This window comes from Oryzias latipes, chromosome 11 (assembly GCF_002234675.1).
Source record: "Oryzias latipes chromosome 11, ASM223467v1".
Lineage (NCBI taxonomy): Eukaryota > Metazoa > Chordata > Actinopteri > Beloniformes > Adrianichthyidae > Oryzias > Oryzias latipes.
Window position 1 is genome coordinate 12,393,547 of NC_019869.2, and position 27,469 is coordinate 12,421,015.

The 27,469-nt window shown below is 40.0% G+C and overlaps 1 protein-coding gene across 18 annotated transcripts in view; it reads left to right on the top strand.

Annotated features, from left to right (window-relative positions):
• adgrb2 (adhesion G protein-coupled receptor B2) overlaps positions 1–27,469 on the top strand; it is a 320,439-nt gene that overhangs the window by 13,055 nt on the left and 279,915 nt on the right. For 8 of the 18 annotated variants that reach the window (XM_023959845.1, XM_023959843.1, XM_023959852.1 and 5 more), the window contains exon 1: positions 2,063–2,935. The exons of 1 other annotated variant lie outside the window; for it this stretch is intronic. The gene's annotated coding sequence lies outside the window, so the exon portion shown is untranslated. Of the gene's footprint in view, positions 1–2,061; positions 2,936–27,469 lie in introns of those variants that run through there. 9 more of the 18 variants (XM_023959858.1, XM_023959860.1, XM_023959859.1 and 6 more) reach the window with 2 other exon arrangements.

Below are 27,469 nucleotides of genomic sequence, written 5' to 3' on the forward strand. Positions count from 1 at the left end.
AAAACTTTGAAAGTGTCCCCAAGTGCAGTCACAAAAACCATCAAAACCATCAAGCGCTGTCTGAATAAGAAGGAGCTGTCTCGCCTGCAGCTGATCCAGAATTCTGCTGCGAGGATATTGACCCGCACCAAGAGAAGAGATCACATCTCCCCTATCCTCAAAGCTCTTCATTGGCTCCCGGTTGCTTACCGATATCAGTACAAAATCTTGGCTTTGACTTTTAGGGTCCTTCATTCTCAAGCTCCATATGTTTCTGATTTAATGGCCCCCTACAAACCAGATCAGAACCTGTTGATGGTCCCTCGCACACGGTTCCAAACTAGAGGAGACAGATCCTTCCAGGCTGTTGCTCCCAAACTCTGGAATGAGCTTCCATTGTCCCTGCGTTCCCTGGACTCTGTGAATTCTTTTAAAAGTCAACTGAAAACTTTTTATTTTTGCAAAGCATTTTGACTGAAACTGCTTTTATTGGGCTTGAGATGATTGATTTACGTGGTTTATGCTTTTTATATTTCATGTTTTTATATGTATATATTTCTATATTTTATAAATTTATTTATTTACATATTTTAACCTGTGAAGCACCTTGTGACTTCTGTCTGTGAAATGTGCTATGCAAATAAAATGTATTTACTTACTTAAAGAAACTGGTTCACATGTGGACCGCCCCAGGAAAGGAAGACCTAGAGTCACCTCTGCTGTGGAGGATAAGTTCATCTGAGTCACCAGCCTCGGAAATGGCAGGTTAACAGCAGCTCAGATTAGAGACAAGGTCAATGGCACGCAGAGTTCTAGCAGCAGACACATCTACAACAACTGTTAAAAGGAGACTGTGTCAATCAGGCCTTCATGGTAGAATATCTGCTAGGAAACCACTGCTAAAGAAAGGCATCAAGCAGAAGAGACTTGTTTGGGCTAAAGAACACTAGGAATGGACGTTAGACCAGTGGAGATCTGTGCTTTGGTCTGATGAGTCCAAATGAGTACAACCACCGTGTCTATAAGTTATATGGTATAGGTTAGTTTGGACTCTACATGCCTGGTTCCCACCGTGAAGCATGGGGGAGGAGGTGTGATGGTGTGGGGGTGCTTTGCTGGTGACACTGTTGGGGATTTATTCAAAATTGAAGGCATACTGAACCAGTATGGCTACCACAGCATCTTGCAGCGGCATGCTATTCCATCCGGTTTGCGTTTAGTTGGACCATCATTTATTTTTCAACAGGACAATGACCCCAAACACCTCCAGGCTGTGAAAAGGCTATTTGACCAAGAAGGAGAGTAATTGGGTGCGGCGCCAGATGACCTGGCCTCCACAGTCACCGAACCTGAACCCAATGGAGATGGTTTGGGTAAGCTGGGCAGCAGAGTGAAGACCAAAGGGCCAACAAGTGCTAAGCATCTCTGGGAACTCCTTCAAGACTGTTGGAAGACCATTTCAGGTGACTACCTCTTGAAGCTAATCAAGAGAATGCCAAGAGTGAGCAAAGCAGTAATCAAAGCAAAAGGTAGCTACTTGAATGAACCTACAATATGACATATTTTCAGTTTTTTCACACTTTTTTGTTATGTATATAATTCCACATGTGTTAATTCATAGTTTTGATGCCTTCAGTGTGAATCTACAACTTTCATAGTCATGAAAATAGAAAAAAACTTTGAATGAATAGTTGTGTCCAAACTTTTGTCTGGTGTGTGCACGTGTGTGTGCGCGCACGTGTGGTCTTAGATATTTGCAGAAATGTATGTAATTGATTGCATTAAATGATTATTTAAATATCAAGCCATAAGAAATACTACTCTTAAGATTGTGCTTTCCTCATTGACATGGAGAAACAGAAGGAATATAGGCCATTAGCAAAATAAAAAATAGCAAAATAAAGCGCAGCATTGATACCACGCCTCAAATATGCAGAGTGACCCTCTACAGATTATGCCACTTTGACTTTATGTGCTGTATTTGGAAACTGCCTGGGCTGACGTCACTGGAGGCAGGAAGAGCAGGGATGGAGGGATGTGAAAGGGAAGAGGAGGGGTGGGGGTTGGCTGTGAGCGCGCTTGACGGATCCCCGGTGGATGGGGTGGCGGGAGCGCGCATCTATGTTCTCCGCTCGTGAAGCGACTGCAGGGAAGCCAGATGCCCGAGCGCGAGCCGCTGCCTGTGGATCCTAGTCCCGAATGCCAGAGCAAGAACCAAACCGGCGACACGGTTCAGTCTGTCACATGAAAGGAGGAGAAACGCACGAGGGGCCAGACACGCGCTTGTGATTTCTTTACTCCGTTTTACGCGCACTCTGTTCCAGCCTCCACTTCAGGAGCCGGAGCTTCCTCTGACTTGGAGTATTGGGCATCATTAGAAAAATCCCCGTCATTCCACTCTGCTGCTGCGGCGCCGCAGACTGTGAACGCATCACTTTGGAATATATACAGCGTGCTTGTGCGCACGAAGCCATGGAAATTAAATGAAGTGGATTTATGTTTGTCTCAGAACTGGACATCTACTTTGACAGCGTCCCTTTGTTTTTCTATATTTCATCTTACATTATTTTCATTCTAACCATTTCTTCTTTTTATTCTTATTTAGTTTATTTTATTCCCTTTAATTTGATTGGTTGATTGGCTGCTACTTTATGCTTTGGCGTCTTCAGCTTTCTTTCGAGCCCCGCCGCTTTCTTGTTTATTTCCCCACATTTCTTTCTTTTTTTTCTTCTTTTTTTGGTTTTGCCTCGTCCGTGCGGGACTCGCAAAAGAAGTAGGCTAGGATGCTTCGTCGTGGACATTCGTGGAAAGAAGACAGCGCGCAGCAGAGGGCAGGGATGAATGATAGTCTCCCTCCACGTCTGTGACGTGCCATGGATGGGAAACTTAATTTGGATCCACGGAACCGATCGGGGAATAGCCGTCGCCTCAAGTAACTACTGCTGACAGCGATCAGGTAAACGTCCTCCATCAGCAAACTCAGCATCTCCCTGCTGGACACTGTCTTTGCGCCATCTCTGCTGGCTATCGACTCCAGAGATTCCCACTGGTCACTGGTCGATTTGTTATCCGGGTTATTAGTTTCACAAGATTTAGATTTAGTGAGTGCTTGTGGTGTGCGTCAGGGGGAGGTGGGGTGTTGAAGGAGCCTGGTTACAAGTAAAGGTGTTTCATACTTCTGAACAGTTAGGAAACAGGCCATTAGTACAGCGCAGGTGTACAGCAGACCCCCCCCCCCCCCCCCCACCACACACACACACACACACACACACACACACACACACACACACACGCGCGCGCACACACACCATCACCACCAGCCACCCGCCCCCGCGAATCCCGATTCTCAGTGGGGAACACAGCTCTCTGTATGATCGCCGCTGGCAGACTTGGAACTTTGCGCAGTGGCCAAAAGAAGCGAGCATTACGCGCGCCTCCGCGCGCACACTTTCGGGTTCAACCCTCCGCACTCACACACAGTGATGCAGTTCTCCTTGAGTGTGTGCGCGTGATGCCATTCTCGAGCTCCGCCGCTAATGACGGGAAACGCTTGTTGGCAGGAGAACGTCTCCTGCGTGGTCTGATTTCAGCTCTGGGTCCAGAGGGGCCGATGCTGCTTCCTCCCACTGCGCTCCTTGCGCCCCGGTGAGTGGGTGCCTTCTCCCTCCATGAGTGTTAAAGAGCCAGAATGCACCGTGATGAAGAGGAGGAGGGGGGCGCTTCTTGACTAACATCCGTCCTGGCACCGAACCACGCAACAGAAAGGGCTTTGAAAGCTACCTGATCGTGCTCCCGTGGATCTTTGCGCTCCATGCGTCTGCCGCAGTGCCGCCTCCTGTTGCTGTTCCCATCTCATCCCACTCCGTTCCGTGTGTCATTTACAGTACGATGCTAGGAGCCAGACACGAGGGGCTTCTTAACGCACTTGCCCCTTGCAGCAAGCAGGTGGCTCCCGCAAAGATGAGTCGGGATGACTGGGGTGAGTGTAAGGAGCCTCCAGGCGGTCGCTCTCCCTGTCTCCTCCACCCATCTGTTGAGCGTTACAGTGCGTGCGCTTTTCCTTCAGAGCTCGCTCAATGAAGCAGTGTGTGGAAGCTGTGGATCATGGTCATGCTTTCAATCTATCATTTAATTATCTTCTTTTCACGTTAGTAAAATGACTTCCAAGTGTCCAAGCACGCATTGAGACCATCAACATTCGAGGGGCTAACCTGTTTCCACTCATTTGAAAAATAACATCTAAAAAATATTTGTTCTTGAAATATGAATTCAGACCTAAAGGCTTAATATGCATCATATAATCAACAAGCATGTGATGAACCCATGCTGGGTTATCCACAGCATGATTTAAGTAAGGATTATTGGGTTTTACTTGGTCGTTTCTATCTATAGTCTTTCCTGCTTGCACACCTTTAAGAAAAATGTTTGGCCACGTTTGAGTAGGATTTTTTTTTTCTAAAACAAAGACATTTAATATCAAGAAAGATGACATTTTTGATTGAGAAAAATGAATGAACCTCAAATTCTGCAATATTTCCTGAAATCAAAACCACAAATCAACACTGTTTTCATTATAAAGGAAAAGCAAGGAAAACAGCAGAACGTGGAATTTTGGATTAACTTAAGTGTAATTTCATACTTTAAACAAAAAGTCAAAACTTACCATAAAATTCTAAAGTAATGCTGGACCAAAAGCCAAAGCATTAAAATTAAAGGTATTTCCGCATGTTTTTCATAGCCAATAACACAGCACAAATGTAAAAATCAGTTTATAACCTCAGGAGAAATAACAGATGAAGTCCAGAGACACATTTCTCTGCTTTTAGAATGGCTGCCAGTGTCAGTTTTTGGCTGTGGTATTTACCAAAATGCTAAATTGATATTTGGCCAGTTTTAATCTGGGATGAGATGAGAATTTAGCTCATAGACTGATAAAAAGAAATACCACCATTGTTCAAGAATTTGTTTATTACCCTTGAAACAGATTTACAAAGAAAAACAGTCCCTTAAAAACAATCAAGCCAAAAAAAGGATTATAGAAAATTTTTACTTTGTTTGCCACTGATATCCTTTTTACATTTTGTAATTTTTATTACTATTCAGCATTTAAATATGTCACCCAGTGATATTTGGGAATGTCAACCATATTATGTCTTTCTCTATAAAGTTTTTATCCTTAACGAGCCTAACCTTTCATCCTTAACCAGCCTAACCTATATATATAAATACACACAACTATATACGTGGAAAGTGGCTTTGGAGACACTTTCCCTCATAAATTATAACAGTTGTTCTCATTCAGCTACTCATTTTGAAAGCGGGACTTCTTCCACGTTTATGCCATGAATAAAAAACTCATTTAAGGGTTTCACATTTTCGAATTTCTGGTTGTGTTACAAAGATGTTCCCCTTCACAGCTTCAGCACCATGGACAGTGTTTTCACCAGAATGCAGGCAGAGAGCAGAAGATTGAGGAAGTATAGCGTATTCAGCAATGGAAGGTGTGGTCATTTGAAGCCATTTTTTAGCCTTATTCTGGTTTGGTTTGATGTCACAGAACTTGGACTGACCTCATTCACAGTTGATGGCGTCCTTAGACATTAGTGGATGATCACATGACCTTTGTATGTTGATTGATTTGAAATCCAGTTTTAGCTCAGTGGTCATCGCCATGTTGACCAGGTGATGATATCCAAGCCCTTCCTTTTCAAAAGTGGGCAAAACAAACATACCTGTCTGTTATAACTTGGATAGCTGAAAATTCAGTGGTGTGTTGATATTCATGAAAATCCTCTATGTACAATTTTCTTAGATATAACATCTAATCACAGAATTGGAAGGGAGCCCCACTTGTGTGTTGATTTATTTTCCATTGGAGTAAATAGGGACTCGCATGTGTAACAGTCCACTTAACAGGAACATGTGAGCTTTTTCAGCTGCTTTTGTTTTTAGCCTCAGAGAGGAAGTGTTTGGTTCTTTTTCTTTATTACATTTTTCATTCAAGCGACAGTCTATAATTTTTCATTTCCCTTTATTTCTAGTTGGAGATTTGTTTGTGAAGGTTCTCATTCGTCCAGGTGATGTCTTGAATTTGAATCCTGGCAAGTGGACTGAAAATCTCCTTCCTTGAAACGTTTCGCCACTCGTCCAAGTGGCCTATAAAGTCATTTTAAAATCCAGTTTCCATGACGCAACTTCAAGACGCTTTGGGATTTGCTCGATATAAACTAAGAAAACAAACACATTATCACATGTTAAGAGTTTCATTAGATTACGTAATTCAAAAATTACACAGTAAAGGTAAACAAACTGAGGTGAGAGTGCTAGATGTATAGAAAAATGATATACTAGTCAAGGCCTGAAATTATGCACCAAAATCACTTTATTCAACTTCTAAGTGGACAACTTCTAATATATCTTCACTCAAAATTACAATGTTTATGTACTGATAGGTCAAAAACTACACAGTAAGAGTACACAAATCTTTGTGAGGAGATAACTTTGTCGTGTGTACTAATACTATTTTTACAGTAATACATAATTAGAATAGAAAAGTCGTTTCATTCTGAAAACAGAAAGCAGCGACGATCGCGTTTTGCACTCTGCTATAAAGTGGGGGGGGGCATGGCATTTCTAAAGCACTGCTTGCTGTGCGAATGGCGGCCCCTGCTCTGTGGCCAGGGTTGGAGAAGCGCGTGCTGCCTTTAGTCGGGATCCACGGACCTAGCAGCAGGCAGGACGGCAGTGTCAGACGGTGCGTCTCAGTTTGTCTTCCAATCCAGGAGGCACCTGGCTGGCTCAGGCCTCAATAAATGCTCCTGCGAGACAGAGTGGTCCTCCACCGAGGACCCGGTGTACAGCAAAGCCGGCAGAGGCTTTCTAATGGCAGCAAGAATGTGCGGTCAATGTAGTTAAACACCCTTTCAGTGACATATGTATTACAGGGTGTTCGATGGCCGTTGTGCATTTCAATCAGGTAACATACTTCACAGTCAGGATGAATTTTCGCTGACAGATTTTTTTTAACTATATTTTTATTTTTTTTGTTCATTTATTTTTGATGGCCCGCGATCAACCCACATCTCCCCCATCATCAACCGGTCATTCGGGATCCCAGTAACGATCAGCCCTGCCCTAACCCAACTACTGTTGTGAAAAGGGTGGGTACACCCTGAACATGTCGCCAGTTTGTTGCAAGACCACACAAACACACTCACATGCACACTTAGGGTCAATTTTAGTGACACCAATCAACCTATGATGCATGTTTTTGTAAACACCCACACATGCACAGGGAGAACAGGTAAACTCCACACAAAAAAGTCCCAACATGGATTCAGACTATTGCCTTCTTGCTTTGAGGTGGAAGCGCTAGCCACTACACCACCATTCACCCCCTAACTAAAACAAGACTTTTTTTTTTCTTCTTAATAGTTTTATTGTTAATAGCTTAACTATTGGTTGATTGAGGTCAAAGCAATCTAGTCATTTTCTAACCACACACATTTGGTGGCCATTTGTAAAAAGGTATTAACAGCAGGGAAAAAATACCCCCAAAACAGCTTTTATTTAAATATTCAAAGTAAAAATACTAAACGTCCATTCATGGCTTTTTATTTTATCAAACTGCTTCCTTTTGCTAAGTTTGGATGTTCTCCAAGACATTTTGAAGCCACTCCACCTTTTCATGAACAGCATGCTGATCATTTTCGGAACTGCCTAACTCTTATGTGTCCACCAGTGAGTGGAAGTGTCTCATTTTTAATGATCATGCTTTCCTCAATCTGGCCCCACCCTCAAAGAGACATGCTGGCATCACCACTGATCCAGACGGGGAGTAAATAGCTGTAATTTTGGGTTCCATTAGGAGAGGTGTGAACGTCTGAAAGACACATTTTTCATAATAACTAGTTGTGAAAACCCCTAGATAGAAATCTCACTTTCACAAAATGAAAAATGTGAATACAAGTCTTAGTTTTACCATATTTTTTATTTCTTTTAATCCTCATCCACACACCAGAAATGGCACAAGGGGGGACCCACCAGTTTAAACCACAACACAGCAGGGGAGTTAAAAGGAACAGACAAATGAGATGGCAATGATGACTGCACTATCGCTGCACGATCATCTGAGCAGCTGCTGGAGGTGCAACACATATGACAGTGTGACACATATCAGCTGAAGATATATTAAAACCACCCAGCTCAGTGGCAGTTTTATAAGGCCTGTAAATGTGACACTAATAACACCCTCAATATCCACCCACATGTCATGCTCCAATGCTGGATATCAAATCTCTCCCCATCGATTCTCTTTCAATATCCCTCCCACCCTCGCACACATGGTGTGCACCTTAACCTCCACCACACCTGCCTTTTTGCTCATCTTTACATCCTTTTTTTGGTGGAGATCATTCTATTGCACCCAGTAGTAAAAGGAGAAATCGCACTAATGAGTGGAATGGTGGTTTGATCTATATAAATCACTCCCACTGGTCTTTTCATGAGGATTATGCTGTTTTTAACCAACATTTTAAAAACCTGTCTCATTTTCTGCAGTAGTTCATTCAAAATTCCCCCTTATAGTTGTGGGGGGAACTGTTAACATGGAGTAAGCCTGCTCCCACTTCCTATCTTCCTGTTCACACGCTCTCCCGCCACCGTACAGCCACTTACAACAACCAACTTAACATTACCGGTGCATGGCAAGCAAAACTGGAGCTATCTAGCCGTACAGTTTTGATCAAGATTCCAGCTCGGACGAGGAAAACAAGGACGCACGCAGATCTATGTGTCTGCAAGTGGATGCATCAGAATGGAGCAGAGCTACAAGCTTTTTCAAACGGTATTTTTTCATCTGCTCCTGATTCACAACAATTAGAATACGAAATACTCAGAGATGCAATCTTAAGCTTCAGTTTTGTGTGATATGCCCTCCATAGTGAGAAAAAATGCTACAAGAACATGTTAAAAACAACAAAAAACACAATTTTACAGGAGTGAACCTTTAAGCTCTGTGTTAATGTGTGTGTGTGTGTGCACACATGCATGTTGTTTAAATATGGGCTAAAGCCCAGGCGACAGCTTGGTCTTGCCTGGATCACTGCACCCTGGCTGGGCCATTGTTGCCCTGACCCCCCTCCCTCTACATGTGCAAAACACACTTCCCCTCTTTTTCACAGCATTTTCTCTCCTTTTCCTCCTTCCATCTCCTTATGTTGCATCCACATGCATCCACAGTGCTTTACTGCTTATCTACTAAATAAGACAATGAATTGAAAAAGCTCCTAATTACTTGTCTTTTTTTTCCCTGCCATTCAAATAAAAATCAGGCAAAGCAAGTAGGATTTGTTGAGCTTCTTTAAAATGACGCTGACAATAAGGCTTAGTCAAATCTAAAATCTCAGCTGTCACCCTGCCTAAAGTCGACTAACCAGCGTCAGAAGATAAGTGTGAAAGCACGAGAGAGGAAGTGAAAAAGAGCAGCTCTTGCATAACAGAAAAAATGAGTGAGAACAAATTGTTTTCACCTCTGTTTTTTTCCCTCATTCCCTTGCTCTGCCATGCTTCATTTGGACTCGCAGAAGCCTCTTTCACTGCAGTGGCATTTCTTTGGCATGGCCCGGGGCAACTGTGTCAATATTTGCACTGAGTGCCACTTTGGTTTGGGGCGCCTCTATAAGCATGACTGAGTTTGGGCGAGGCTAAAGCTAAAATACTGGCAACAAAAGCCTTGGGCCGTATAGACTCACTCTGTGTAACTGCACAATTAATTAGGCTTTTTGGCAAGAAAAAGTGAATTGATGAGCTGCATTGGAAACAGGCTGAAAGAGGGGGTGTTGGTGGGGGAGGGACCACAAAGCAAATTAATTCATTTCAATTGCCAGGATGATTTGCATTGCTGAGTGATATTGATCAGAATAAGGAACTGCCAGAATGAGAACATACAACACGTTTTTTTTCTCTGTCATATTAAATGTTTTTCTTCTGAAATAAATGAGGAGATTTTGCAGGTCAATGACTGTACAATTTGTGCTTCCAGCTGTACATTTATATGTGAGGCTTTTGTTCAGTGACTGACTGCATCTCAGCAGTAATATGCTTTTTGTGTAATGTTTTTCATAATGTGTGGCCCCTGGGTGTTGAGCTAAAGCAAAAACATGTAGATTGTATTGATAGAACATATACAGCTTCAGTTTTATAGGAAAGTGTAGGGGGGTTTTCTTGGACTTAAAGGTCTATTCTGGTGAAAATCGGGTTTTTGATGTTTTTAACATGTTCTTGTGACATTTTTCTGATGATGGAGGAACTATAAAAAGAAAATAGGGCTGCACGTTATGATGAAAACTCGCGATTTGCTATATTAGTGATCAATATTGCAATGATGATATAACTTGCTATGCATGAACACTAGCAAAACAACTGAAAACCTAATTTCCATTTCACTGCAACAGTTTAATAAGAGTCAACATAACTTAAATTACACTCCAAATGACCCTCGTCTACATAGGTTAACATAAAAGGGCTCAATCTGCTTAGTCAATAACATATAGGGATGCATCTGATCGGTCAAATATATAAAGAAATTTATGTGATTTCTTAAATAATTCAAGCTGCATAAGATTGTTTTAGCACATTTAAGGTAACCATTTATCACAGTTTATGCCGTCTTTTGCGATATGCGTATTGCAAAGCTTGATTTTGTGAAAACGATGAATTTCCGATTTATTGTAGTGCCCCAAAATAAAACTAAGCTTAAAATTGCATTTCTGACTATTTCTGTATTTTATCAGGAGCAGACACAAAAATGCTGTCGGAAACAGCTCGTAGGTTATGATGTAGAAGCTACTACCGCTTAACATGGGACCTGTTAATATATTTATTAATCCCATACAAGCAGTTTATAAATGGCTTGTGAATATGAACCCATATTTGATCACGCTTTAGATTGGGGGGGCTGCAAAACACTTAATAAACTGTTAATAACAACACTGTTATTATCTCGTAAGGCATTTTATGAAGGATTAATAAATGTGTTTATAAGCAGCTTAATACAACATTACTAGTGCTTGTTAATGTCTTATAAATAGTTTATCAAGGACATTTACAACTGCTTATAAATGTCTTTATAAGCAGCTTATTACAACATTAAAAGTGCTTGTAAATGTCTTCTAAATAGTTTATTAAGGACACCTATTATAAAGCGTTACCCAAATTTCTTATGAACTACTTCTGCTCTCCAGAGATTATTCTACACAATGACACAAAACAGCCTAATCATAATTAAACGACCACGTGGAACGCTTTAAAAATAGATAAAAAAGATGATCAGAGTGGGACTTTAACCTCCTCTCGTGGTTGCTTTTCTTCTCCAACTTGCAGAAGCGATATTCTCTTTTAGGCATCCCCCATCCTTTGAACCTTTTCCAGCTTCTGTTTGGTAACCTCTCTTTGTTTCTACAGCAGCACGCTCCTCTAAACAGATTCGTCTTTCATTTATATGATTCCTGTGATATAAAGTGCTTAACCTCCCTATTTCTACAAAAGTGCACACACACAACAGCTGCCCCTGTGAGCTCATGCAGAGGCAGGAGACGAGTTCCAATGTTTAACTGAGTGTTCAGAGGGGTACAGACTCATCTGCTTTAGCAGTCTGGCCTCATCATCAGCAAAGTGCCCTGCTGTCACACCCATTCGGCCCCCATTACTGCTCCATATAGAAGAGGAAGCTTTGTGTTCGCAGGCCAACAAGTAGAAGGCTGTGCTCTGCTGAGGCATTCAGAAAGACCCTGGACTCCTTTGTGGTGTGTCTTAATGGGGTCTGATATCTGCACATGTGACTCGGATCACATGCACGCTCACTGATTCAGAGTCTCCAGCACCCAGTTGGTATTAAATAGAGTTCAATAAATGCTACAATAGTCAAATTACCATGAGAAAAAGAAGGGGGAAAAAAAAACTTTTAGAGAAAGTTGTGATTAAAAGGCCAAATCAGCTTTCTGTGTTTTATTGATTTTAAGCTTTCCCAAGACTGCAAACCTCAAACATACTTTGGTGTGGGACAAGTTTAGAAAGTTTCCTTTAAAATAGTCTTGTTTTTAAAGAAAACATTACTTCAGAAAGTTGTCTGGTTTTTAAATACGTTTTTTACCCGCACAGCAGTGGATGCACTTTATTTTTCTCAGACTGAGCTGCAGATGTGGATGGTCTGTTCTGTTGTGCCACTTAATGGAGAATATATTCACATAAAAGCCAGACTCAGTCTGAGTTTTGTGACTAACCTAATTCTCTTGACTGAGTCTGCAGAAAAAATAAGTGTATTTGTTCGTCAGATTCATTTTTTTAGAAAATGTTTAAATATGGTTATATATCTAGTAATAGTACATTGTGTGGAACCCATATGTTTCATTTTAACATTTTTTAATTTACTTTAGCAAAAAAATAACTATACTATTATAATTTTTTATTTTATTTTAACAGAAGAATGTGTAGTTTTTTTTAAGCTATACCTCTCTAAAAATAAAAAATAAAATAAAAATTGGTGATAGAAATAATTATATCTCCATGGAAAACATGTATTTTAATTAGATTCTGGTATCACACTTATGTTTTGCAGTGGATTGACTTTATTTAGTACAAAAACTAGCTAAGTTCGATACTGCAGTTTTTGAGTCCCAGAAAAATCTAATGTCTGCCCTATATTGTATCAGTGTTACAATAATATATTCATGTCTGTGTGTTTGAGATAAAACAAAGACATAAAAATATAGATTTCTTCCCTATTTGAAATTTCCTTTTAAAAAATTATAACTGCTTCCTGTCGTCAGTGGCTTGATTGGCTAAAAGGGTGTGGCACAGAAGTCTACAAATGTTTGGTAGGACATTTTTCTGTGAATTCTTTTTACTTTTTATTTTTTTTCTGAAACTTGTTAAATAATGCCAGTATATTTTTGAGAGTATCTGCTGTTCTGTTTTTTTGCATATTATTTCCATTTTGTTGGTATTTTCTGTGAAAAACCTTTGCATCTAAAGTCAAAGTCCAAGTGTGAGGCCATCACAAGCCCCGTTGGTAGGTTATAATGGATCAGGGTGTCTTCATATATATGTGAATAAAACATTTTGTTTTTAAAAGTTTTGGTATTAATCCAGATTTCTGTGAACAGAGTTTTAACTGTCTTGAAATGACCCGCCTGTCCGTTAAAATGAGCTGGAGAAGGTGGACGGGTGAAATAGAATACTGGGATTTTTTTCTTCCACGTCTACCCGCTCAACCTTGGCATGTTGCTTCTGACACAAGCCAGATTTCTTTTTTTTCTTTTTTTTTTAAAGGAGGGCATCTTTGAATTTCCAAAATTTCTGACATTTATACATTTTTTCTCTGAAAGAAAGAAAACAACTATGCAAAAGTAAGAAATGGAACTTCACTTAAATTAGACTTGCCATCTCCCTGGCCTGTTGTTGTGAACAGAAGTCAGGCTTAAAATATTCTCGGGTTGCCATTTTGAATCAAAAAAATCAGACTTTCAAGAATGAGAAGCTGTGATTGTACGCGCTGCCACTTTTCCTCTTTCATTATTGTGGTGTGTGGCTGTGCGTCAAAAGATGTGTTTGCGTTTGATTCAGCACCACAAGTGTATTGACTTGTCAGAGCTGTGGTTTTTTGGGTTTTTGGAGAAAGCTTTATGGACAGGTGGAATTCTAACCCAGAGGCATTGTGGGTAGACTCACTGTGTGACAGGTGCACTTTGTGACAGTTCAGTTGCTGTGAAAACATCCATCTTAGGGGTGCATATATTCTTTGTGTGCATTTTCAAACTATGACATGGGAACTAATTAAGACAGAGTGTGAGCCAATGTTTTGGTTTTCAGTCTAAGGGCAGCGTGGGCACTTCACTCCTAAAATCTACATATTTTTCTGTAGGGTGACATACACTTTAGTAAATGTACAAGTAAAGGTTCAGGGTGTATTTTCATGGAATGATTAGTGTATCCCACCTCATAAATGTTGTCTATGATCAGGCAATCAAAACCTTAAAGAAAACCAAAGCTTCATTAGACAATGTCCTTGAAACATGTGATTCCCACTCCTGTTGCATTTTAAGCTCATGCATTTCCAACTTTCCAACTTTTCAACTAATAAGCATGTTGTGTCTGCATCGAGACAAAGATCATGCCATGTTGCTGCTGAACATGCTTCTTTATTTTTCCGACCCCCAACATCATTATCACAACATTTGCAGTGCCCTGTGCTGCAGCTCTTAAAAGCTCAGTAACTACTGACTAACAACTAACTAACTACTCATTGCTTTAACCATAACCAACATGATATTAACCTGAATGCTTGCAGACATAACAAAGCACCTTAAAGAATCAAGAAGAAAACTCAGATTTTCTTCTTTTTTGTGTGTTTTATGTGTCACTCCGGTCATCTTTTAATCTGTTGGTGAAGTTCTCCCAGTGGTCTTTTTATTTTGATTATGCAATTTATATAAAAAAGAAATTAAATTAAAAAAAAGAAATGCGGCTTTCTTGTACATAGTATCTGCAGAGCGGAGAGAGTAGATGATTAAAAATTCACCTCTGAGTTGTCCCTGGGACTGTTGGCGTGGAGCAACCCCGCCTCTCATCCCATCACCTATAAATGAAAGCTCTCTGTTATCACTCTCTTAAAGCCCCTCATATCTCCAACCTAAAATTACTAATTTAACAAAAATGGCAAAAATTATGGGGCTATCCAGTCGCACAGTTTTGAACCAGATGCCAGCTCAGGGGAGGAAAACAAAGACATACATGGATCTGTTCGTCTGTAGATGCTCCTGAATTTCAATGATTTGAACAAAGGAATACTCAAAATTGCATTTTTGAGCATTACTTTCTTTATATATGTCCTCTATCATCAGAAAAAGATCACAAGAACAAGTTCAAAAACACAATCACTTCAGATAGCAGACTTTGCTGAGATTGACAGGCTCCAATGTTATATTGAACTAGAACACAAAGCTTTCCGATGTAACACATTTAATTGGTTAAGTTAGTCACAAAGAACTTTCTTGGAAATGTTGTTTCAAAAAAAAACATTTCAGTAAACACAGAAGAAATATTATTCAGCTCATGATAACTTCTGTTTGGGTCTGCAGATGTTTTGGTTTTCAGTTTTCGTGGATGTTGGGACCTGACCACTTCTGACAGGAGCAAAGTGCCACAGAGGAAAGTGAGGTGTTTTTTGAATTCTAAATGGATTGTATTTCTAAATATTGTATTTTTGAATGCTACGTTGTCTTCCCATGTCACTGTAGATCTTTGATGAACACTTGTTTGAAGACTTGTTTGTATATCTATTAAGTAAAGAATGAGGCACACATTTTACAGAGTATTAATCAAAGATTGTGTGTGTGTAATTATACCTAACTTGCGATGATATTCAGAGTTACTCAGTATATAATGGGATTATTTTAGGACACTTAAAACCAATTATGATCTAAAAAAAACAAAAGAAAGATAAATGAGCATCACATATAATTAATTTGGTTTGAGTAAATAAAAACAAAAGAGCACAACGTGATGGATCTGTGATTCTCCATAAATTATGTTGGCCATTTTTTTAAATCAATTTGTATTTTCTATTTGTTGCTGAAAACTTTGAGAATTTCTTTCATTCTAGACAAGATTTACAATATCTAAATATGGTAACTTATTTTTTTTTTTTTTTCATTTGATTCTTGTGTAACACTTCAGAGGACATGTCCTGGCCACTTCTACATACACAAGTCTTTAGCTGCCAAATAATAGCCTGAATGGATATTTGTACCAACATGGTTAAAAAAAATGTCTTCTGGAGTTAGTAAAATGCATTTTTGTTACTTTTAGCTTTGCTTTTTGTGAAACTGAAGCATCTTGTTTGACTGGTTCTTTTTTTAATCAGACCAACTTGATAAGTTGTTGAGCTGAACAAACCGCAGCTGCATCCGAATCTAGAGGGTGAATGTGAAGGGCAGCTTGAGACAACGAGCTACAATGAGCTCAACTCAAGTAAAACCCAACTGTGCCAAGCGAGAAGATTGAAAAAAAGATTAAATCTCTGGTGATTCATCTTTTTACTGCACTCAAAACCTGCTTGTGTTGTGCTGGTAATATAAGACCAATTTTTCTCCATTAATTGAAAATATATAGTTATATTTGTGGGCAAATGATCTGAAAAAATTTTATTTTCTTTCATGGGACAATCCATATCTAAAACTTAAAAGAGACATCCTTCATTGGTGACTACATTGGCTACGGATGACTTAAATTAAAATTTGACTAAAATTTTTTATTCCCAATTACCTACTAGAAAAAAATGCTAATTAAATTAGTAAAGTGAAAAAAATAAATTTAATTAAAAAAAGACAAAAGTAGTAAAAAAGAAGGCAAATATTTTAACTTTCAGGAAAAGTCTCTCAATTCTAGCCATGAACACCGAGGTAACGCGCTGCACTTCTCCACTCGCCATCAAATATGACAATCTTTGCTATGATATTCAAAGGCCACCACCACAGGGTTGTTTTAAATGTAAAAGCAAGAGCTCCTTACTGAGTGTTACTACATCAAGTGTTGCCATTGAGAATCCTGTTAATCCAGTGGAAGTCTCCACAGGATCAACAGGATCACAGGCTCTGGGCTCAAGAAGGCCCTTGAGGACATGGCAAAGGAGACGGAGTGAAAAATCTTTGGGATTTGGCTTTAAAGACCGGAAAAGGCAAAGATAGTGAGTCCTCTTCTTGACCTGACGGCTTGAGACATACTTACTTTCACTGAGAGCATCTTTCAGATTGTAAATCTATGTCCACCTAATAAATGCGTTTTTTATTGTATCTGTTGCTTTTTTATGACTTTGCAAACAAAGAAAAAAGCTAAAATAAACAAATTAGAGCTTTACAGTAATTTTGGGCAATGACAAATATTTATCGGTATACAGGTATTTCCTAAATGAAAACTCTGATTTGTTTCACCGCAACCCCTTGATTCTTATTTCCAACTATATTAAAAAAAAACAAAAACAAAAAAACGCGCCTCTCACCCTCCGCGGGTGGTGTCTCCTCCAAGCTCGGGTCCTCTACCAGAGGCCTGGGAGCTTGAGGGTCCTGCGCAGTTTCTTAGCTGTTCCTAGCACTGCGCCTTTCTGGACTGAGAGGTCTGAGGTCTTTCCAGGTATCTGTTGTAGCCACTCCTCCAGCTTGGGGGTTACTGCCCCGAGTGCTCCAATTACCACAGGCACCGCTGTCACCTTCACTTTCCATGTTTTCTCCAGTTCTTCTCTGAGTCCCTGGTATTTCTCCAGTTTCTCATGTTCTTTCTTCCTGATGTTTCCATCGCTTGGCACTGCCACATCCATCACAATGGCTTTCCTCTGTTCTTTATCCACCACTACAATGTCTGGTTGGTTCGCCATTGCCATCCTATCAGTCTGGATCTGGAAGTCCCACAGGATCTTTGCCCTCTCATTCTCTACCACCTTCGGTGGTGTTTCCCATTTTGACCTTGGGGTTTCCAGTTCATATTCTGCACACATGTACCTGTATATTATTCCAGCCACTTGATTGTGGCGCTCCATGTATGCTTTCCCTGCCAGCATCTTACACCCTGCAGTTATGTGCTGGATTGTTTCAGGCGCCTCTTTGCACAGCCTACACCTTGGGTCTTGTCTGGTGTGGTAGATCTGAGCCTCTATCGCTCTGGTGCTCAGGGCTTGTTCCTGAGCTGCCAGGATGAGCGCTTCGGTGCTGTCCTGTAGGCCAGCCCTTTCTAGCCATTGGTAGGACTTCTTGATATCAGCCACTTCAGTTATGGTCCGGTGGTACATCCCATGCAGGGGTTTGTCCTCCCATGAGGTTCTGTCCTCCAGCACTGTATCCTCTGCTCTCCATTGCCTGAGACATTCACTGAGCACACTGTCAGTTGGGGCCTTGAGCTTGATGTACTCATGGATCTTGGATGTTTCATCCTGGACAGTGGCTTCTACGCTCACTAGTCCTCGGCCTCCTTATATATATATATATATATATATATATATATATATATATATATATATATATATATATATATATATATATATATATATATATATATATATAATCATGTTTTTGCTTTCCACTAGATCAGGGGTCGGGAACCTTTTTGGCCGAGAGAGCCGTGAACACCACATATTTCTAAATGTAATTTCGTGAGAGCCATACAATAATGTAGCGTCCTTTTCCCACACTGAGGAAAGGAGACTTAATCTCTTTTAAGGTTCTTTATTCTGGTTACTGTAGGCCGTAACCAATGCTGTATAACTTGTTCAGCAACTCCTAAATCTCTCCCGCCGGGAGCGCCTCCCCCAACTTTTTATTCCCCCACTCCCGCACCAGCCCTCCTATTTCCCTTATTCGGTCCATAGCTGAACCCCATTGGTCGAAACTCCCCAACAACAGGCTGAGCGACAGAACTGAGTGGCCAATCAGCATCTCTGCTTGATGCGTTCAATGAACTCTGGAACATAGAACGCGACCCAACAACAGCCACCCAGTCCCACTCAGGGGATAGTTTTAAAACTAAAAATACAAGTGAATGTGTGCATTTTATGTAATTTCAACACTTTTAAAGTACAATAACTCTGTGGTTTCTTTTTAACACATTGTTATGCTGTTGCCAATAAATGAGTATTTCTTACCATTGATGCGACATCTGGTGCTGCATGGTTTTACTGATGGTCTTGTCTGGTTGATACTTGGTGAGTTTAAGCTTCATGCAGGCATTTTTTCCTATGAACAACTAAACACGGTTGTGTAACAGAAAATACTATGTTATTTATGCTTATCCCAAACCACAACTAAAATTAATACATTAAAACAATTGAATCCAAATTACAAACCCATTATTTATTCAAAACATGAACATATATCTTGAAAGCCAAATACCCAGAATGGAGCGACATGTGTATCAGGTTGCACCCTCCTAACTTGTAAAGTCACATGATTGTTATATATAAACAGACCTTGTGATTCATCACTGGATGAAAAAAAATCAACACATGGATGGCTGTCAGAAACGATTTTCAGAATAAAATACCGGTACAGCGGTCGACCCCTAATCGGAAGATTGCAGGTTCTTTTCCCGTCTTGCCCACCCATGTGTCAAAGTGTCCGTGGGCAAGACACTGAACCCCACCTTTCCTCTGGTGGAAGGTTGGCACCAGTGTTTGGCAACGGAGCCGCCACCACTTTGTGAATCTGTGTGTGTATGGGTGAATGTGTTTGGGCCTTCGAGGAAGGTAGAAATCGCTATACAAGTTCACGCCATTTACCATTTCCTTTAATGATCTGCAGTACTATCTGCACTGCAGCAAATGCTGGATTATAAAATATGGATTAATAATAATATTACAAATTATGTACGTATATTCTTTTACTTTAAAATATCCACCCGTGTCTTTATTGTACTTTTTTCTGTTCTTTGAAGTGTCTTCGTGTATGTGGGTTCTACCTGTAGCCTCATGTCTTTTTTCAGAAACACATTTCCCTATGCTGCCGGTACAGGTGGAACGTTTATCATTTATTGCGTCTTCACAGACGCAATAAATGCTGCTGTGGGATACGCTCAGCAGACCCATAGCTCTGGGAAAGTTCTCAGCTTTTTGGCTTTGCTCTTTTTGAATTAACACTTTTTATTACCCCTCTGCATAATCGTGATTTCTTTTTCTTTTTTTGTTTTTTTTCATGTTCTTGGAAAGTCAGTTGATAGGTTTTGTTTTTGATACTCTGGAGCAAAAGTGAAATGCATAAAATAAAAAAATAAAAAGGTTTAATTTTCTCAAATGTCAAAGCCTCCCCAGTTGACAGCAAGAAGTTGCAGCCTCATTCATTTGAAGCAGAGAGTCAGCCAGCATGGTCTCTAGCAAACGTTTGTCCTTGATACGAGAATTTTAGCAAACATTCTATATATGGAAACATTAAATTATCTGATTATACCTTATCATTCCTTCAATATGTGTTCCTGTGACAAAGACAATCCCTGGTTATGCTCACAGCCCCTTTTACCTTCCTTGGCTCTGACAGCATTCTAATTCTCGTCTTGCTTCTAGTATCATGGCAGCCCAATCTCCTGTCTCAACACCATCAGCACCTTTCTCCTGGACCCAATTTAGCTGCTGATCCTAAAACTAGCACACTTGAGACCCGGGAGATTTGGAAAGGTTCTCCACATGGAACAACGCCCTACAAGCTTAAAGGAATTATTCCCCTCATGAAAGTCTTTTCCAAACAGACTGTCTTGGAGTGAAATTACATGCTGCCAATCTTCTTCAAACACCAGGGAAAACAGGAAAAGAAATGGATAGAGATGTGCCTTTTTTTCTTGACTTCACATACTTTTGAGTTTGAATAGAACTTTTGTTTTTCATTCTTGGTTTTTTAAGCAATCAGTGGTTAACATTGAGGCTTACTCATAAATACCCTTATGAGTGCTGTGGGTTTTTGGGTTGTCTGGACCCATGGAGGGTCGCAGAGAGGAGCCACTGCATTTTAAAGGGGAGTGCAGGTGTGTTCACTTGAAGCATGTGTGGCTAACATACTAATGGCATGCCTATGGTAGGTGTATTGTGAAGTATTTAGAAGAATAATATAAGTTGCTTATTACATAGGGGTGATGCTGTCGTATAAAGCCCTTAGTCATTAGTAAGATGCGCAGACTGACCCCTAACTGCCTATATGCTAGTGCCGTGTGATAACGTGTGCACATATATGTAAATAGCCTTATTTCTGCTAGGATAAGTTTTCGTCACATCCACCTGTTCTGAGGTTGACCCACATGGGTTCTGCAAGTTTTTAGGTTATCCGAACCCGTGGAGGGTCTTAAAGACGAGTAGCGAGCTCAGGTGTGTCTTGCCCCTTGAGGCTCGCACAACCACCTCAAGAAACGCCAAGAAAATGGAACTTACCATTACATGACAATATGTGTGGTAAGTTCCATTTTCTTGGTAAGTGTATGGTGAAGTATTTGTAAGGCAAATGTACAGGTATTGCGGCTGTACGGTGCCCTTATGACGCACTCTAGTTGTTTGTAAGGTGTGCGTATTGTCTCCTTAATGATTGTGCACAAAGGCTGCACAGAAAGGGTGTGCGGGTAATACATGCTTGTTGCCTAACTTCCTAATTTCCAACAGTCTGGCTGGAACAACACTAAAGAGCTCCTTGTACAGTGTGAATAATTTGGGGGGGTTCAAATAATGAAAAATCGATGCGAATGCCTGCTTATCACTTACTCACCTTACTAACCCTTGCGTGTTGTTTAAGTGTTCGCAACGACTTGTCGCCACAGCAGGCCCATAAAAAATGTGCATGATTTTCTCTCTATGGGCTCATTGAGCTGTCTAAGATCTTGATATTCCGTATGGGCCACCTGCGTGCCGCGGACACGTTTGCCTGTTTTTTTGTCCACAGACGGCGTATCCACTCGTAAGGGCAGTTCCAACTATAGCATTGGTAGCTCTCATTGGACCTGATAAAAAGCAACCATTTTTCATTTCAGAATAATTGTTGACATTGTAAATTTGACTAGACACAACACTGGTATTTATTTATTTAGAAAAAAGGTGCTAATCAATAACGCTCCACCTTTCTTCATTTTATAGCTTTATTTACAGCTTCTGTGACCACATACCACCCAGTCCGGTATAATTTCCTTTATTGAGGCTCTGGCAGAATCATATAATACCTCTTGACAGATGTGATGGCACTTATGATTATCAGTTTTATCATAGCTGATGGTGATTTAAAGCAAGTTGTGAAAGTAGGTTAAAACCAGAGGGGCTCATGGTTTTATGAGAATGCTGATGGGTCACTTGCTTTTGAATTTATTACCCAAGTCGTTGCAGTGCTTTGTCTTGATTTTAGATTTTAATTGGATGTTTTATATGTGGAATTTACTATTTAAAACGCCGTTAAACACCTTCTTATAGAAGATGAACTTGTAAATACATAAGCCCACAGGATAATTTCATTCAGTCAGAAATGCAGATATAATAAGGACAGAACCCACCAGCACTGCCTCATTAAAGAACCAGTTATTGTGACCATTTATTCAGTGACGACTACGGTATTTTCTTTTTCTCTTCTCATGATTATGCAGCTTCAAAGAGAGACAGGATTAAACATGTGGTGTACATGTGCCATTGTGGGCGTGCTGTACATGCCCAAGGCTGTCCCGAGAGTGAGTCATTGTCAGAGCTGGAGGGTGACATGAGGAAAACGAGGCCACAAGCACTGACCCCTGACTGAGATGAGAGGAAGCAGCAATTATAACGAGTGATACGGCTTTCAAACTGCCAGTGGGAGACATTTCCAATGCACATGCCCCCCCCCCCCCCCCCCCAACACACACATACAGAGGGGGATATGTTTGAGATGCTTTACCTAGAGGGTAAATACAGGTTTTTACTAGATTTCAATTTCATAGATTTGCCATCACTGCTGTCACTGATAATAACCTCATATTTGGTGGGATAATTGCTGACAACTGAGGTCTCGGTACAGTTTGTGATAGCTTCATAAAGTGAGATTTTGGCCCTCCACGTGTGGGTCATTTGTTTCTTGTGAAGCCATACCCCTTTTCCAATTGGGTGGAACCTCTCTAACGTGGTAAAAGTCCAGTTTTTTGCTGAAAACGGAATGAAAGTAACCATCAGGGATCCTCGGTTGTCTATATCTGCAAAATTCAACAGTTCTTGAACCATTTTTCTCTTGAAATACTAGGCCACAAGAGAAAATACATGAAATCTGTGACATCTTCTACTGTTTTGCTTAATATTCTGGGTGTTTGTTAGAAATGATCCTGTCTGTTGCTTGCAGCTGGTGTCCAAGCTTCTGTCTGTTGGGAAAAAAAAATCACATCCCCCACAAATGTGCTTTAAATAACTAGGTTAATATAGTTTGACTGTGATAGAAAACTCTCAACAGCTCACGCGGTCTTGTTTCCAACACACGAAGACTTGCTTTTGATTGACCTGCTGTTTTAGCCCACTGAGTGAAGTTAAATTGGTATATTTTTCAGAAAATTGTGCTACACTTTTTTTTTTCCTTTTGGGGAGAAAAATCTGTCACTTTTTCCATTTTTAACTGATTGGTGGTTAAGGGAACAGACTTCTGTCAGAAGATTTAACCACATCTGAGTAATGCCCAGTTTATACTACATAGCCATCGGCCATCGCATCAACCTTATTGTGTCCCTACCGCAATCATGCTATCCAGTTCACACTAAGGTTGGCTGGCTTTGCTTTAGACAAAGGCCTGAGTGGCATTTATACTTTTCAAGCTTGATGCGGTTTTCTCCTGTGTTTCAGTGGTTTGGTATTCTACTGTATTTATCATATTGTAGGGGTCTTTAACATTCTGTGGGCATTGAACAGATTCAATGTTAAAATTCTCTCTCTCTCTCTCTCTCTCTGTCTCTCTCTCTCTCTCTACAAATATATATACATATATATAGCTTTTCTTTCATATACAAAGTTTTTTCTGAATATACTTCCATAGATACATAAATTTATTTGTGGTTAATTATTTGTGCAGACAAGAAAAAGTTACATTTGAAATGATTTGCCACCTGCTCTATATCTTAACACTCGGCTTCCACCGCAGCGGACATCCGACTGGAAGTCACGTGATTGCTGGACATGTCCAGTACAACTTGGCTTGCTGAACACTCTTCAAGACAAAACCTTGATTTTATGTTTCTGACTGAGACTTGGCAGAGAGAGGGAGAGTTTATTCATTTATACGAACTCTGTCTGGATAACTGTTCAGTCATCGGGGAGCCCCGCCCCTCTCGCCATGGTGGGGACGTGGTGGTTGTGTACAAGGACAACTATACATGCAAAGACATGAACGCCCAAACATTCCCTTCTTTTGAATCTCTGTCATTGAAGGTTGATTCCTCAGATCCATCTTATTGTGTTTTAGTGTACCCTCCCCCCCCCCGCGCAGGTCCTGCTGCCCCCTTTTTAGATGAATGTAGTGACTTCATGTCTTCCATTATAAAGCTGGAAAAGGTATTTTTTTCCCGATTATTTCAACACCACATAAATGCAGGATTTCTCTACTTTAAATTTTTCCTTGAAGGACTTCAAACCATCGGTGCGATTGGCACTAAAATGAGAACAAAAGCCAGTGTTCCAAATTAAAGCATGTGTTCATCCAGATTCTATGTTATTCATCTTTCTTAGGAGGTGGATTACTAAAACACTCCACAAATCTAATATGTCAAAAGGTTTGCCCACCCTTGTCCTAGAACAAGCCAATGAAATAAAGGAAACTACATAAAATACTTTTTAACTGAACAAAAGCTAAAAAAAGTTGATTTCCCCCCCGTTTCTGATGTCAATATAATGTCTACTTGAATGCAAATACATCATCCTAACCACACAAACTCTCAGTAGCAACATAACACAACACAACTGTTTATTTGCTCATTGAACGCCTATTTGAATCTGTGTTTAATTTACATTTTACGGTGAGACAGGGCTGTCTGGATGCTTATTAGGCAGAACAAGAAACACAATGAGACTGCCATTCTGTAAAACAAACCCCCGGGAAATCTGCGCTTGTTCCGAGCAAAGAAAAACCGTAGGTAATCCTATTTGCACCCACGTACAGTTTAAGGTTACTATTATTCACTGTGTGGCTTAAAGTTTTGCAGTTTGACTTGTTCTCAGTAGGAATGAGAACAAATGGGTGTAAAACGTTTTCCCTTTGCACAGCATCTGTCTTTTCTGCAACATCTTCCCCCTGCCTGCTGTAGTCATAAGAGCTGCGTCCCCTTTTCATTGCCGTTACAGTCCTCCCACACTGCCTCTCCTCTCTTCCTTCCATTTCAGGGTGTCAAGGCGGCGTGCATGACCAAACTTGCTCACAGCAGTATATCTGATCAAATCAATACCTATTTCTCTCTTCAACACTTTTTCTATTCTTTCCTCTCGTTTCTGACTGAGGTTAGCACGGAAGGATGATTGGAAAGTGATACATCCACTGGGTCTGCCTTGTCTGTGCGAGATAGATAGATTAGCAAGGAAGGGAGTGAGTTCAGTAAAAAGGCTTTGCCATGCTGCAGCGGAGTTAGGAGTCAGCAGATTCATCGCCAAGTCAAGCCTAACCTCAAGTAACTGTAACTGTTAAAGCTCTTTGTTCTATCATTGATTAATGCTTTAATAAAGAGACAACATAAGAAAATGAGATATATTGGAAAAATTACGTAAAAGTTTTTTTAAGCAATATTGTCTGATATCATTTATTTACTATTGTGTTTCTTATGACTTTTGCATCTTTTTTGAAGACCCACTCCAATCAGCTTTTTATTAGTAGTCAAAGCATTCCCAGTAGTCTTTTAATGATGTTGTTTTTAGCTGAAACCAAAAACTTGTGTCTTTTTCCAGGACATAGTTTCTGCAGAGCGTCGTTAGCTCAATAGAAATTTGCCTATGAGTTGTGGATGGGATTGTTGGCAAGTTGCTACTACCCCCTTACCATCCCTGTTGCTTAGAGGTCTCTGTTTACAGCCAACAATCGCCAGCTTACAGCTCCTCACACCTCCAACCCAACATTACCAGTGCAACAAAGATGGTGAGCAACATTGGAGCTATTTAACTGTACAGTTGTGAGCCAGATTCCAGCTTAGGCAACCTGGATCTATGTGTCTACAAATACAAGGTCGGTGGGTCGGTTGGTGGGTGGGTCGGGCGGGGGGGCGGTTGGGCGGTCGTGTATGTACTGCATTATTTCTAATATCAATACAATAATTGAGACCAAGAATTTTTATCACAATAAAATATAAGTTTTGTTACTACAGTTTTCTTTTTATAGTTATTAGTCTCTTAATACAATCATGTTTCCACCATTTCCCGCACAATTATTTTTATTTTTCTCTGCAGACTGCCTTCCTGCACTGTAGCTTCCTTTTTCTAATGTTCACGTCTCTGGATACTTTTGCAGGGGGATTCTTTGCTGTCTTAATAGTTCTGGCGTTTTGCAGTTAAAATATTCAGTGGTATTCTCAGTTTTGGCATTGATGGCAGCCATATGTTGCACTGAGAGAGAATCCCAGTTTGCAGAGTCAAAGCACCTTCGTTGCTCAAGTTGTCACTGAGCAATGGCTAAGTAGGTGGAAGTGACAGGTACCACATTGCAATCTGCTTTGTGCAGATCTTTAGAATTCACATGAAATAAATCCAGCATTTTATTTTTAACGGCGGGGCAGTTGACAAAGTGTTGTGAGTGTAGGGTCGACACAGAAGGTTTGCATCTGCAAACACACATTGTGATGGCTCTGGGTTATTATCGCTCTTATGCTTTTGTAGTGTCGATTTAAATGTAAGAGAATTCTCTAACAGCTGAACCTTGGCTGGTCATATTCGGAAAAAAATGAGAATTCAAGGGTCCATTCAAATACAGATTTGCTATCTTTTAGGGTTCGAAGAAATGAAGCAAAATATGACAAAATAACAAAAATATAAATTATTCTGTACCTAGTCAAATTGCTTGCATTGAATAGCAATAAAAAATTGTTTTACAGCCTTGAAGTTAAGACACACTTTAATTTTCCAGAAGTACTTTCTAATTTAATTTCGCTTTTGTCTATAAACACCTATATTCATTACTTAACAATGGTTAAAATTACATATTTTTTAGTGAGGAAAAAATCAAACCTTTTTTATTCAATTTTTGAATTCTTTTATTATTATTTCAAAGATAAAATTAGGTTAAAAACAACACATGGATGGTTGTTAACTTCTAAAGGTGGAAACAAGCAAAAATATAATCACACAAATCAATTTTGTTAGATGGATAATAGGTGATTATCAACTTTGCCTTACTTGCAAAAAGATTATGTAATGGCGGAAGCTATTTTTAGTCATTTGTGCTGCTCATATGAGTGTGTGTTGCCAAGGCTGCCTCCAGGGCACATGGATTATTAAACATATTAGACTTATGCAATGTTTATTGAGACTGTAATATATATTTATGTATATATCACTTCAATTTAAAATATGTCTGTGTTGTATCTTCTCTATACATTGATCCTACATTTGACGATGCAATGCAGAGTGCAGAAATATGTAGAGGATGTAGAGAACAACTGCACTGTTGAGTAGTTGTGGGGTCTAAAAGCCTAAAGAAACCTCTCTGAGCTCATAAAAAATACACAAACCCTAGACTTTTCCTGGAAATTTGAGTCACAGCTACTTTGGAGACGAATACGATCCCCCCCCCAGAATTTTCTTGAAATGTCTAATTTAGTTAAAATTATCATTTCATCATTACTACCTGTGTTCAAAATCATTTGTTCGAATTCTATAAAATGCGTAATTGATTTTTTAACCATGTTAGAAATGTTATACTTTCACACATCAGCTTTCTCACTTTTTTTTTTACTCTTTCAATCATTCATGTTGCAAAAATATTTAAGATTGCCCTAGGTAGAAGTTCAT